General features: G+C 49.0%; 1 long non-coding RNA gene across 1 annotated transcript; it reads right to left on the bottom strand.

Annotated features, from left to right (window-relative positions):
• Positions 1-402: 402 nt before the first annotated feature.
• On the bottom strand, positions 403-10399 carry LOC107510300. Its single transcript, XR_001596780.2, has 4 exons — positions 10289-10399; positions 6351-6532; positions 1528-2180; positions 403-1160 (listed from the first exon to the last, which is right to left on the bottom strand). It is a non-coding gene; the product is annotated as an uncharacterized LOC107510300 (long non-coding RNA).
• Positions 10400-11178: the final 779 nt, after the last annotated feature.

Genomic DNA, 11178 nt, shown 5'->3' with positions numbered 1-11178 from the left:
AGCCTCCTGCCGAGAGCCTGCCTGCACCGATTCGCCAGCCATGTGAGTGAGCCGGCTAGGTAGCAGATCCCAGTCAAGCCCCAGGCATCGGCCCGTCTGCAATTTCTTGAGAAATCCTGAGCTAGAACCGAGCAGTTACAAGTTGCTACCAAATTCCTGACCCACGGAAACTACATGAGACAATAAATGTTTATCGTCATATTAAGCTGTTAAGTTTTGGGGTAATTTTATACATAGAATAGGTAAGTAGTTTAGAACTTGAAAATAAAAATGATAATAATAATTAATAATAATAGTAATAATAATAATAAGAAGGAGGAGGAGGAGGAGGAGGAGGAGGAGGAGGAGGAGGAGGAGAAGAAGAAGAAGAAGAAGAGAAGAAGAAGAAGAAGAAGAAGAAGAAGAAGAAGAAGAAGAAGAAGAAGAAGAAGAAGAAGAAGAAGAAGAAGAAGAAGAAGAAGAAGAAGAAGAAGAGGAGCAGTTAACATTCCTGAATCCTTGATAAGTGCCAGGCATTGCTTAGCACTGTATATATAATATCTTATTTAATAGCAGAGTCAATAATAATAATAACAACAATTAACACCAACAAAGTGCCAGGAACCGTTCTAAGTGCTTCACACATATCCCATTCAATCTTTGGGAGTGGCCCTGTGTAGCAGGTACTGTGATTAGTGCACTTAAGGAAATCGAGCCAGGAAGAAGTGGAGTAACGTATCTAGGGCACGCAGCCCGGACACTGGAATCCAGCCCGGCTCTAACACCTGTGCCCTGACCCCTCTCCCAAGAACAGTTTGTGCTGTTCTGTGGGAGTCCTGGCTCCATTGATAAACGCTTGCAGGTCTACTGCATTCCTTAGCTGAGTACCTAACCCTTCAAACAGCTGATTGTGGGCACTTATCACATGTACATATAGTAAAGCTTTTCCAGGCGTGAGCTGCTGCAGCACAGAGTGACCAAGACAACAGCACCGCCTGAAGAAATGTATTTTTTTTAGACAGACCCAGGAAGAGTCTCACTGGACTGGTTTGTCCACACAGCCTGCTAGAAACGCAAGGCCGGGATTGTGCCTCAGGATTTGACCTGTAACCACTCAGCTTCCTTGATCCTCCAGGCTTCTCTCCTGCCCAATCTGGGGTACTTAGCTCCCACTGTGGATCCTGGGGACATGAAAAGTAAATGCCAATTTAAGGAATAAAAAGAACAAACTAATCAAAAACAGACTCATAAATATAGTAGACAATCTGGTGACAGACAGGAGGGAGGAGGGTTTGGGGGGCTGGGAGAATGGGGTGAAGGGTTAAAGAAGAACAAATTAGTAGCAGATGGATGGTCACAGGGATGGGGAGCATGGCATAGGGAATGCAATTAGCATTAATACATTGGCTAGGTGGAGGGTCAAGACAAAAAGGGAGCCATTGGGGAGATAATTTTACTAACTATATACATGTTGAACCAATGTATTGTATACTTGAAACTAATGAAAATTTTTTTAAAAAAATAGCCTTTAGGGCAGGGGAGAAGTACCTTCCATTCCTCATGCAGACACTCAGAGGAACCTCCGGCATCTATTTCCCCCGAAAGCACAATTACTCAGACTGCAGGTAAACATCATCTCTCGTCAGCTCCTGCCTGCAGCTCTGGGCGTCCTGGCTGCGAGAGCCTGGGAGGGAAGAGGGTGTGGATTCGAAAACCTGTGGAGTCCTTGTTTAAGATGGTCGCTGGCAGGGGCCGCTAAGGAGCCTGACGGGCTGGGTGGCTGGCACATCTCTGCTGAGTTAGGCTCCTTCACGTCACTGAGCTCCGGCATTGACCTGAGGACTTGAGAATTGTGTGTTGTTTTTTGTTGTTGTTGTTTGTTTATTTACGGAACATTTGTTGAGCTTCTACTAGAGGCGGAGCCGCAGGCCATAAAGATGAACGTGAGGGGCGACCTGCTTTCGGAAGTGCCAGCATGGAGCGAGGCGGACTGGTGGACGTGGAATACATTATTCAGGCCACTTTAAAGGCCTGGACAGCGGAGGGGGAGGGCACTTGCCAGGCTCCAGTTTTCAAACGGGAACATTGTGGTCACAGCTGCTTACACGTTCTCCTGATGACCTGCTCATCTCCTTGCAGCCGGAAGCAGGGTGCCAGGCTGGATGGAAAGAGCTGCTTTTACGTGCTGTTCCGAGGGCTCCCTGGAAAGGCAGAAGAAAGGACAAGAAAGCACAGGCTCTCGAGTCCCGGCCTGCTCCTGTCCCTGAGCTCTGAGTCGCCCTTGGGAAATGGTCAGCAAAACCTACCACCCCGAAACTTCACTCGGTTGTCTTGACTGTAGAATGGGATCGAGTGTGTTCCAGGGCCTAGTCTGTGTGAACGTGTACACCAATTATGTTAGGGTCAGGGGACACTCCTGGAAACCCCGAACCCTCCCTGGATGCCTGCTGCCTTCACTGACCAGAACTCACTGACTCTATCTGCAGCACAGGAAGCCTGCGGGGTACCAGGCCCCGGCCTCGGAGCTGGGGATGCTCGGAGCTGGGGATTCGAAGGTGCGTGGGATGCACCCTTGGTGTGCCTCAGGTTTACAGACGTACACACGTCACAGACCTCTGGGGTCACTTTTAAAGCACAGTTTTAAATTGGTGATTGCCAGGATGTCCTCCGCATTCCTGCAGAGGCCCAGGGAGACTCCACATTCAACTGGCATTCCGGGACCCCAGCCTCGCAGCGGGGAAGTGGCAGAGCCCTGCTCGAGGGCGGCCTCCCGAGCTGTATCCGTCTCCCAGGGCTGCTGTCACAAAGCACCGACACTTAAAACAGCAGAAATGAGTCGTCTCAGTTCTGGAGACTGCGAGTCTCAAATCGAGGGGTGGGCAGGCCCACGCTCTGACAGCTCTAGGGAAGCATTCTTGTAGAATTCTCTAGGCAAACTCTTCTAGCTTCTGGCGTCTGCCAGCACTGTCTGGCAGCTGTTGGCTTGTAGACTCATGTGACCATCTTCTCCCCACATGTCTTCACATCATCTTCCCTCTGCCCAAATTTCCCCTTTTTATGAGGACACCAGTCATATTGGATTAGGGCCCACCCAACCTCAGTTTAAGCTGATTTCCTCTCTACAGATGCTCTTGCCAAATAAGGTCACATTCTGGTATTTTGGACATATCATTTTGGGGACACAATTTAACCCATATCACTTAGCTTCACCAGCCTCTTCTTGGCAAAGCCCATATCCAAGGGAGAAGAGGGGAGAGAGAAAGAGAGAGAGAGAGAGAGAGAGAGAGAGAGAGAGAGAGAGAGAAACAGAGAAACAGAGAAACAGAATGGACCAAGGCCAAGAAGGAGATAGTAGGAAACACACTCAAGGGCACACACAGCTGGAGGTCGTGGCCTCGAACAGGAGAAAGGACACCTACCCTCTGAAAGGAATCAGTAAAGATGAGCTGTTGGGGGAGAGGCAGGAGTCAAGGCCAGGAGCCGATTAGCTGAGCGGATGCCATGTTGCCTGGGGACAATGAGAGGGGCGGAGGTCCGATCAGGTCTCGAGAAGGGGGCCAATATGTGCGAGAGCTGCAGAGGGAGCTGACGGGTTCAAGGAGGGGATGTGTAGGTTGAGGACCTAAATTAGCCTTAACCTTGGGATTGTACTGAGGGGATTTCACACTTGGCTTTCCTACAAGTTTCTTATTCACTTGCATATGGAATTGTCCCCAGTGCCTGCGGGATTCGGGATTCGAGGGTGTCTGGGGGCTGAGAGGGCCCAAAGAGGCTATGGAGAATTTATTTCACATGACTGGCCTGGAGTCCAGGCTGAGTTGGGTTGAGCGGAGGGGGGAGGGGGGAGGATGAACAACCAGACAGGGCCCGATGACCAGAAGGGCTGGAGCGGGGGAACTCCAGCAATGATGGGCACTTCAGAGGGGAAGGAGGAGGCAGAGCAGGCAAAGAGAGCTGCTGAGTTTCAGGGTACGCTTCTGGGAAGAGGAGGGCAGTTTGTTTAGGAAGGGAGCTTCTGGGGCACCCCGGATAAGATGGGGAGGGGGTGGGTGGTTGGGGAAGCATGCAGGGCAGTGCAGGGGCAGGGTGAGGGGTGTGAGGAAGCTGCCTGAGGCCTTGGCTGGACCCCTGGGGATGCATGCAGTGCAGGGGGGACTTGTTGCCTGCCCCTGGGAGCAGTAAGTCTCACAAGCAGGCACAGAACCAGAGCCAAAGAAGAGGAAGGAAGCGGGGCTCTGACCAGGGCCTAGGGAGAGATTCCGGAAGGGGGCTGGGGGCTGCAGCAACTGGCAGTCATGTGGAGAAGGGGGTTCAGGCAGAGGGCACGGCAAGAGCCCAGAGCAGGTTTGACATGTGCCCAGGAAAAAGCAAGTCCCCTGAATTGACTAAAGAAGGGAATGTTAGGAGCAGTGGCTGGAAAATTAACTCAGATCAGGGCCGGCCTGGGAATGCCAGGGCGAGAATGGCAGAGCGAGGGGCATGGTCTTCATCTGGGAAGCAACTGCGAGTCACAGAAGATCTTTCAGGAGGATGCCGCCAGTCCTTAAGGAAGAGAAGTCCTCCGGGTTTGCATAAAAAGAAATCGTCGGTGTCTGCAGAGCAGCTTTGGCATTGAACCTGGGAGGGCTGCCTACCAAAGAGGGAGGGGAGGCCAAAGGGCAGAATTACTGTTTCCAAGACAAAGGCGTCGCTAATGTCACTGGGGAAAGAGAGGTGGGGGGTGAGGGGAGTGGAGCAGTATTAGATTCACATGGGAACAAAGAGAAGTAAGAGCCAGGGAGATAGAATTTGAAACTCTCTGTCTAAATAAAGAAAGTGAAACTTGTGGATGTTAAAATCCTACCAGGTGCTCATGTTTTCATTTCCTCTGTGTATCCTGGATCACTCATCTTCCTGTGCCTTTCAAGACATGGTCACTATTCCCAGGAAAACCATAGGCAGAAAGTAGCAGGGTGGGGACCTTGGAAAGCCCCTAGCTTTGGAGAGACAGACCTGCTCCTGTTCTCCCATCTGCTCCTCGGGAAGGAAGGTGTCTGCTGGAAGCAGAAGGAGGGGCTGGGGGGATCTTGGAGGCCAGTGCCCCTGAGGGTCATTGGGTGGTGGTGTCCGTTTGGGCTGGCACAGCCCAGGACAGAGTTTGGAGTGTGGACCCTTGAGTCAGCCTGCCTGCGGTGATCTTAGCTCTGACACTTACTGTCCAATCTGCATGTCCTGGGCTAGTTATTTTTAAAGCCCCTTTGACTCAGTTTCCCCATCTGTAAAATGGGGATCATAAGTGTAGCTTCTCCATGGGGAACGAATGTATATACCAGATTTTATTCATCCATTCATCCACCAATGGACACTTGAGTCGCTTCTACCTTTGAGCTACTGTGAGTAATGCTTCTATGAACATGGGTGCACAAATCCAACCTTTTCCTTTTACAAGTGGAAACATTATAATTAAGGAAGTGGACCAAGAAAAGTCATCACGGAAAAACCTAACCAGTCTGGAGAGGAAGTCAGGGAAGATTTTTGCCTGAGGAAGTGATATTTCGGTTGGAACCCAAAGGTAAATGGTACGTGAAGAAAAGTTTTGGCCGCATGTGATAGCACTGAGGCAGAAAGAGGCTTGGTCTGTTCCAGAAATGGAAAGGGGGCCAGTGTGGTGGGGGCGGGGGGAGAGACAGACAGACAGACAGACAGAGACAGAAACATGGGATGGGCCTGAGGGCCTTGTAGGACTTATTACAAATGATCATTTTCCTAAGAACGGTGGTAGACAACTGAAGTCTTCTAAGCAGAACAAGGAAATGTCCAAAAATGGAGTTAAAACAAAAAGATCACTTCAGCTGCAGTGGGAGGAATGAATGGGAAGTTGGAAGGGGGTGTGGGACAGAAATGAATGTGGTCCCCTTTAGGCACCCTCGTGGTTGCCCAGGCAAGAGGTGCTGGTAACTTGGGTTTGGCTGGTGGCAGTGGAGATGGCAGAAGAAGATGTAGTAAAGAGATAGTTAGGAGACAGAGTCAAGGAGAATTAACGAATGATTAGATATCAGGAGTAAGGGAGAAAGTTGGATCTGGTCGGCTCACAGGTCCGTGGTATGAGCACGTGGGCAGGTGCTGTAGTCTTTGCCGAGACAGGAAACAGCGAAGGAGGCATACATAGTTGGAGCATAGGGAGTGTTCTCAGTTTGGACATCAGAATTGAGAGTCCAAAAGCCACACGAGGTCATGGTGATGCTGTGCAGAAAACATCGGACATGTGGCTCTCGGTAAAGAGGTCTGCGTGACATGAGATGCGGCTGGAAAGGCAGGCTGGACCACGCGGAAGATAATAATGGTAGCCAACATTCACCAAACCATCCGCGTAGGAGAGACGTTACCGTTACCTTCATTTATAGATGGGGATGCTGAAACGTGGACAGGCTACGAAAGACACCAAGGCTCGAACAACTCGCGAACGACGGCGCTGGGATGTAAACGCAGCAGTCTGGCTACAGCATCCGCCTGTTGAACTCTTCTGGGATCCTGGAGTGCTCGGAGAGTAGGTGTGCCTGGCTCAAACTTTTTCCTTTTCACACGTGAAAGAAAAAAAAAATCATCTAGACTAAATCACTTGCCCAAGGTCACCCCAGCTAGTTAGAGCGGAGTTGGGACCAGAATCCAAGCCTGCTGACTCCCCCCGCCCACATGCATGCCATTTCAGCTCATTCGAACTTCTTTTTCCAGGTTAGATATTATTAAATTTTAAAATTTTTGCTTTCCTCTATTTCTAAAATTTCTAAAACAGTGACTATGCGTGTATATATTTATAGCCGAAAAGAGACTTGTAAAAGCAAAGATGTCAATGTTATTAAGCAGAGCCCCCCTGACTCCTGTTTAAGAGGAGTACACTGTGGTGTCTGTCTCATGGGGTGTAGAAGATGGAACAGTATTGTTACGTTTAGCTTTGATAATTTCTAGCAGGTGTTTCTGGGGAATTTCTGCTCCGGGCTCTTTGCAGAAACTCCACTCCTTAAGAGGAAAGGGAAACATGTCTTATTACAGGGTGACACACCGCGGGCGACGAGGGGGTCTTACTTAGGTCAGACGATTCTCGGTGATATCCTTGAAGTCGTGACATCCATCCACATTCCTACCCACTTCCTCCCGCCCTCACTTGTTTGTGATCCACTTCACCTGGAAATTGTAGAGGTGCAGGGTGGAGAGAGGAACTCTGGGCTTGCTTGAATGAGACACCCTTTACTTCCAAACTGAGCTGGTCAACGTAGATAGACTACTCTAATCAATTATAAGAGGAGCTAGATATTTATCAAACTCAAATTTATTTTCACCACACCGTTCTTTCTCTAGTGGGTATCATGAACTAACATAAAATAAACCAGGTTCAAAAAGTCATTTGGACAAATACAATTGTTTATCTTGAAGTCTGTTGAGATTGCTCATTTTTTCTTTTCTTGTCCATTTCATCAAGCCATCTCACACTCATCATTCGAATACAATTTATTTAGTGTATTCATATCCCAAGTTGTTTCAAAAGAGTTGTTTTAGCTTACCAAGTGAAAAGAAAAAAAAAACCCAGACAATAAAACCAATGTATATGAACTCAAGTGGGAAAATGGATGAGATAAAAAAAAAAAATTAGAAATCAAATGTTCATTCCAGTTGTTCCAAGAAAGTCTATTGCCAGATTTGAAGTGTTCTGCTGGTCAAGATGAAAACGGAATCAGGGAAAAGGATGTATTGTGGGTTTTTTTTTTTTAGGGAAGACTAAGTGTTTCTTGGTACTAAACTTTGAAAGAATTTCTCTCATGGTAGGTGGTAGAGAGAGAGAATGGACAGTTTTGGGTCAAATCAGAATTTTTCACAAAGAGGTTCACATGACTCATTCCTATAATGACTTTTGATAATAGTTAGACATCCTAACATTGCAGTTTAGCCCAGAGATGCTGATTCAGTGGGGACATTTGATCAGTTCTTGATCAAACCATGCTGGATTAAGCTGACTCTGACTGGCAAGGACTTTTGGATGCAAGCGCTATTTCTTAATGTATGAGCTATTCTTTCATTTTATGTCTTTGTTTGAAAAATGTAAACATTATATCATCAATGTTGTCATCCAAATCATTATGATTGTTAACAGGATGCAATTTGGAGTGAATCCTGACATGCCAGCACTGATGGTTGAGGAAAAATTGGGGATATGGTCTTTCAGAAATGAATCCACTTGTTAGTTCTCATTTATTTATTTATCTATGTGTTTATACCATATCTCTTTTTACAATTGAGTCAGTGAAGCATACAGGAAATGCATCATATAGAGTGGTAAAGTGTAAATAAAAAATCAAGACCAAGAAAACAAATTAAATATGGTATCAAGACCAGGGTGGGTACAGGATGAGGTTGGACAGAATTAAGACATGATGGCAACAAAATTCTACTGTTGCGACAAATTGGCTGCAGGTTTGCTTTGGGCTTCCCAGAGGGGAGGAGCGAAGTTCACTTGCTTTGCTGGAACCCTGCTATACCACGTTTCCAACATTACTTCCTGGGAAAACTAACTAAAGATGATACAATTTGCTCTTGGCGACCCGACAATAGCCCCCAGGGGCCTTCACTTTCACGTAGAAGAGCTCCTGGGGCATCTCTGCCTGGCTCTGTGCTGCTCTTGCATTCTCATTTCTACCCCGGGCTTCCATGGCCTGTTCAGAGTTTGTCCTCCTCATTACTTTAGCTCTCCTATGGCTTTGCCTCATCAGGGGCCTGACTCCGCCTTCGAGCTTCTCTTCAGATTTGGCCACCTCTCCTAGCTTGCTCAAGTGGCTATTTCCGAGAGTGATAATCTGGTTGGCCTAGTCCATCATTTTGTATCTGGCCATGTTACTGGTTATCGGCCAGTCTATGGACTGGGAGCCTGGGTCAGGTACTCCAGTATCCCCAGTCCAGTTGGCCAGGGGTCAAGTCACGTGGTCCAAAATATGAGCCAGAGGCTGGGGTGAGGATGTGGGGGGTTCTGTGGGTGAAACTATTGTCCTTGCAGCAGGTTTAAGTGTGCCAAGCAATCGAAGACGTTGTCTATTCATCTGGGGGAGGGACTGAGCATGGGCATAGCAAACCAGCTGCCTTCTTGCCTCTGTTGCACTGGTTTAAAAAATAAAGACCTCTGTCTTTCTGAAAATCTTCTGAGTTGCTCGAGTCATTCATTCTCTGGAAGTATGTTAGTGGTTTTAGTAAGCCCTGCAGTAAACAATCCCCTTAAAGTGTATTAGGCCTATGGATTTCCAAATGCATTTTATTATAATCCCTCTCTATTTAAAAAAAAAAAATGTTTTATCGATTTGTAGTTTGTGGAACGAATCTTTTTAGACGTTTGCTACTCGGACTGAGGTCAGCATGGGCACCACCTGGGAGTGTGTTGGAACTTCGGATTCTCAGCCTCACGCAGACTTACTGAATAAAATCTGCATCCTAGCAAGTCCTCCGGGGGACTAGTGCGTGCATTAAAGTTTGGGAAGCACGGCTTGCAGAGCAAACTTTGGGAAGTGCCGAACAACTCTGACCAGTGATGGAGGCTCTGGGAGATGATACAACTTGCCCGAAGTCCCCCGATGGGTCAGTAACAGACCTGGAATCAGACTCGGGTGTGCTGAGTCCTCCTCACATTCTTTTCCCGCCACCCCATGATGTCTCCCTCATCGACGAACTGAGGAGTCTTGATGAGATCATTGTTAGGGGAGTAAATTGATACGTGATCAGGGTGATCGTGATTTATCATCCAAATATAGTCGTTGCTGAGAGTTCAAGAGAAACTATGGTTTACGTGACATTCGCCATGTGTCAGGCACAGTTCTAAGTGCTTTTATGTGCATTAGCTCGGTAATCTCAAAACCGAAAACGCCCCTCCCCCCATGCTATACCCTCAGTCCCCTTCCCCAAAACAAAACACACACGAAGAGGGTGCATTTTCCTCATTGATCAGATGGAGTTTCTATAACTCCCTAGAGATTCTACGGCGAGGGGCAAATCCTGCGTTCTGAGGCAGCGCACCTGGCAGGTGAGCAGCGTTCGTCACCGCCAGCCACACTCGACTGCCCTTTGCCCCGGTTATTCACTCAGTCCACACAGCACCTCACAGACAGGTGTCATTTCCCACTCACTCGCTTGCTTTTCTCTTGTTAGATGAGGAAATTGATGCTTAGTGCCGCTAGTCAGGGATCCAAAGCCCATAGTAGACTGCTTTCATTTCTCCAGGCTTTAATGGTGCGAGCCGAGGCTCGCTCTCTGCGACATATCGCCCACTCGCGGGTCCCTGACACGCGGGTCTCACCTGAGGTTCGGCTGGGTCCCGGCGGATCCAGACGCCCCCTGGCGGCAGGTGGGCGCAAGCGCAGCGCAGGTCTCTGGCTGGGCGTGGATTCCAGCTGCCTTCCCAGCGGCGGGAGCCAGGAGAGAAGAAACGGCTCTGCAGGCAGCCGCCGACCGTGCCCCGCACCCTCGGGTGCCTCCGCCTCACCTCGGACGCCAGGGCCTGTGCGGACACGCTAGTTCTTTTACTTGGGGGCTTTCCTTTTTCTCTCCTGTTTGGATGGCATTTCTCCAGCAGGTAAGTGTGGTCGGGCCACCTGGGCCCTGGGAAGTTCGCTGGGACCCAGCTGTGGGAAGTGTCCCAGGAGATGCTGGGAAGCTCAGAGCGTGCGGGCAGGAGTGGAGGGCATCTCTTGTGGTCTTAAACGACTGGCATGTGTTATAATAACAACAGTCTCCGTTTAGGTTTCCAAGCTGCCTGTGGGTCCTGAGCAATCAGCATTGCTTGGGCAGAATGTGGGCGGAGCTTCCTCCCTTCTGGGGGAGAGACTGTTCCACACTGTTTCTCCCAGGGGCGCCAGGAGCCTAGAACTGCCGTGGCCCGCAGAATGCACCGTGTTACCCTCCTGTCTTTCCCAGGCTCATTCCCCCAACCCCCCGCGTCACTTTCCAGGATCGGTTAGTCCTACCAACACCATGAGATAGGTTCGATTATTATCCCCATTTTACAGGTGGGGAAACTGAGGCTAGTAAGGACCAACAGTGGAAGATTGTGATGCAGCGAAACTGGCCTCACTACCATGGTAGAGACGTAAAGTATGGTGCGCAGTGCGCAGGCGCAGGGGGAGAGCGCCTCGAAGCTGAGACTGAAGGATGCTGGGGGTTATGCTGGGTGGAGGAGGGGCCGAGAGA

Source organism: Rousettus aegyptiacus, unplaced genomic scaffold (assembly GCF_014176215.1).
Source record: "Rousettus aegyptiacus isolate mRouAeg1 unplaced genomic scaffold, mRouAeg1.p scaffold_m13_p_6, whole genome shotgun sequence".
NCBI classification, from domain to species: Eukaryota; Metazoa; Chordata; class Mammalia; order Chiroptera; family Pteropodidae; genus Rousettus; species Rousettus aegyptiacus.
Note: the sequence above shows the minus strand (reverse complement) of the source record. Positions and strands in the feature narration are given on the sequence as shown.